Below are 3,570 nucleotides of genomic sequence, written 5' to 3' on the forward strand. Positions count from 1 at the left end.
CAAAGTCACCATGATAGTTCTCAGATTCATCCGCAATCTTTGTATATTGCTAGAAGTACCATCAAGAATACAATGTATAGATTGAATACTATATATATTGATGATAGCCCTCTCCATGTATGCACTCTCATGCCCGATCCTACACATTGAATAGTCGACCTTTGAAATATATACAAAGGAGTGATTTGCAAGAGTGCATGCAAAAAGTGTACAATAACAAATCCACACCACAGTTCAATTGAAAGATGACCGACATTCATGTATAGTAATGTGTATTGAGGGTTGACAACCCATACCAAGCATCCCCAACAGACATAAAATGCCAGGCCGATGGATGTGCAATATCCGTTGCATTCCAACTTCCCACCAAAAGAACTGTCAAACATATACCACCATCAATGTCGAAGTCACCAAAATAGAGAGTCAAGAACCTGCCTATTCTCAAGGACTCGACACTTGTTAATGTGGAGGACTAAACTATTTCACCAATTTAAGACTTTTAGAGAGCATACTTTCCATAAGCAATCCCATTTCTATGTTAATCCAAAGCTACCACATACCAAACAAATGACACAAATAGAGGACTGAATTGTATTACCATAAATAGTACTTCAAAAAATTTAACAGAATCGGGTAAAAGCACTGACCTCACCACAATAAAAATTGATGAGTTAACCACACTCGAAAACATAATTTGGCTACAGAAAAAAAAAATACCAACATCAAATACCAACATGAGACTGGATACTTACACAATATTTGAATATAAAAGAACCCTATGCGACAAGGCAACAACATCAACTACCAAAACTAATCAACAGGAGACAAGGCAAGTTTGAACACTATCAACTACCCAAACTTGTAACAATATGAATATCTTCTAACACATGTTTACAAGAGCATCACATGTTAATAAGATTGTGCCAATTTTAATAGTTACCTCACCCTTCCTTGATATCACACAATGATAGTCACCAGCATTTGCGACAACAACATGGTTGTTTGGAACAATTGCAATACAAGTTGTGCTTCTAGAAGTTGGCCCAGAGAAATCTGAGTGGGAACCTACAAAGTTTATTAAAAAGCCTAGTAATTAAAGAACAAAGGTGTGGCAACCAAGGAATAAAAACCTCGCAGATCTCACTTCAACAAGTTTAATAGTTACCTCACCTTTCACTACCCCACATACAATCCCCCCCTTGGAACTGCCATTGCCAATGCATGTGACAGACTCCACCAATTCATCAAAATATAGACGCTAAATTACCATATGGCACATCTACACATTAGCAAAAAAAAAAAACTAGCATAACATTGATTCTACATTCAAAAAAAAAATGACAAGCATCACAGCCAGAATACCACCATTACCTTGATATATTAACCACCAGCCCAACATGTTGTATACACATATATACTTTGTTTAGAAAGAGACGTCCAAGAGACCCCCTCCTTCCTCCTTTGTTTGGGCTTGGAACTGGCAATGCAGAAACTTTCTTACGTTTGCATTGGCAGAGTAAGATAGGGGTAAATATACTCACAACCCTTGTCAATGAAAATAACATTTTCTCAAGCACATGGATATTCATTCAATAATTTTATATTTCCTAGATAAACAGTATAAGAAATTAGGTATGCGAGGCGTAACAAATTAAGTTTTAAATCATAAAAGAAGACGAGATAGAATTGGAAATTAACAACATGTAGAAGCCAATTTGAAGTAACTAAGTGGTAAACATGCCAATGAAACAATAAGCCTTGAACCATCCGATCCAAATTGGTAAGTGATAGGCAACAAGGCAAATAAAACAACAAAGATGAGACTAAAAGCTAAAATCGAAAGCTACAAGATGCATATGTCTGCAATCATGCTATACTATATATATTACTACTATCTATCCACTTTCAAGATGCAGACCAACTATTTAGTAAAGACCATAAACCCACCAAACAAAGGCATACTAATACTACAAACAAAAATCATTTCAAACAAAGCAATCAAAGAAGTTCTAGCATAAAAGACTAATCTAACACAAATCGATAACCATGAATGGCATAGCTTCTATTAATGATGACTAAGAAATAAAATGTCGCTTATAGAGTTTAACTATGTTCCAAACTTATTTAGTTACCAATTCCCAACCCATAGTTGCAATACGTAAAATGGGAACTAATAGTAAGCCCCTCCATAGAAAGAAACAAATTTGTGAATCACTCCTCACATGGCCCATTCTCCTTTGCATAGTTGAATATAAAAAGTTGAGTATATGAAATGACCAGTTAGCATAAACCATTTTACTATTAGCATAAACCAATTTTTGTTGAATCAGGTTTGTATATGTGAGCTGGCACCCAAGTTTTATCATTTGCATGGTCTAATGGATCACTTCAAACCATAGTTGAAAAGAAAAGGCATTCTCAATTTTACACAACAAGAATCAAGAGAAAGATGAAGTAAATCATGATTTTCTGACTTCAAGCAACCATAAGCTGAAATGCCCATCCTAAGGGAGAAATATCAAAGCAACCAATCGCTTTGCAGACCAAAATAAAAGTAAGGCAACTACCTTTTATACAAATGCACCGAGGTTCACTATGAGCACCTCCTAGCTTACTTACCGCTAACGAGAGCCTCCTCATTTGTTTCCCCTTCTTAATTTAGCAAGAGTTAAATAAATAAACTATCTTGACAATGACACTTATAACTCTACCCATTACCCCTATAACTACCCCTCTATAATATGCTCACTGCTTTTCGAAAACATTATTATTCTCAGCATAAACAGAATGAACACTTCACTCTCTCAAATACAATTGAGAAATACAAAACATCATGAAAAGATATGAGAAAAGAGGATAGGATTCTAATAAAAACATTTACATATAAAAGAGTACCTTTGCAATTTCCATCCATCTCGAGAGGCATTCAAGTTCATCTCAGAATCAACTTGACTATCCGCTACATCGATGGGTATGCAACTTTCGATTTGGGAGAGATATTAACGCTTTTCCACAAAAAGGGACCACCCAAATGCAACTTTAGTACAAAAAGTCAGATATCAAAAAAAAAAAATAACAAATTTATCAAAGTGAATTAACTAATGTCTTAAATTTTTCACTGCAATTCTACCACACTCCTTCACTTCTAACTTTACCAACAAATTTGACATTGCAAAATTTAGAAATCAAGACAAAAGGGCATTCATTTAGTCATGGCTACTTGGGACAAGAAAACTTTAGGTTTGAAACCTCTATCAGTGGGGCTTCAAGGTAGGCCATGAATTAACAAGTAAAGAAAAATCAAACCCTACAATTCCCACACATTAATATACCTCAACAAATTGCTATAAACCAACAAGAGATAAAATAGAGTTCAAACACTTTACATATTTCCATAAACAAAAAAGATAAATCAAGAAAGTTATTTTCCTTGCCCTATATAATCCTAAAGTTTGGAGTGACATAAAAATGGAAATTTGCATGAAAGGGGTAAAATCAAACTAACCTAAAAAAATAACCCAAACCTAAAAAACAAAACAAAAATTTTTTTTTTTTTAAAAAGGTCCTCAT

At 34.5% G+C, this 3,570-nt stretch overlaps 1 long non-coding RNA gene across 1 annotated transcript; it reads right to left on the bottom strand.

Annotated features, from left to right (window-relative positions):
- Positions 1 to 702: 702 nt before the first annotated feature.
- Positions 703 to 2,961, bottom strand: LOC147511555 (uncharacterized). Its single transcript, XR_015217020.1, has 3 exons — positions 2,896 to 2,961; positions 1,372 to 1,477; positions 703 to 1,279 (listed from the first exon to the last, which is right to left on the bottom strand). It is a non-coding gene; the product is annotated as an uncharacterized LOC147511555 (long non-coding RNA).
- Positions 2,962 to 3,570: the final 609 nt, after the last annotated feature.

This window comes from Coptis chinensis, chromosome 3, assembly GCF_015680905.1.
Source record: "Coptis chinensis isolate HL-2020 chromosome 3, ASM1568090v1, whole genome shotgun sequence".
Lineage (NCBI taxonomy): Eukaryota > Viridiplantae > Streptophyta > Magnoliopsida > Ranunculales > Ranunculaceae > Coptis > Coptis chinensis.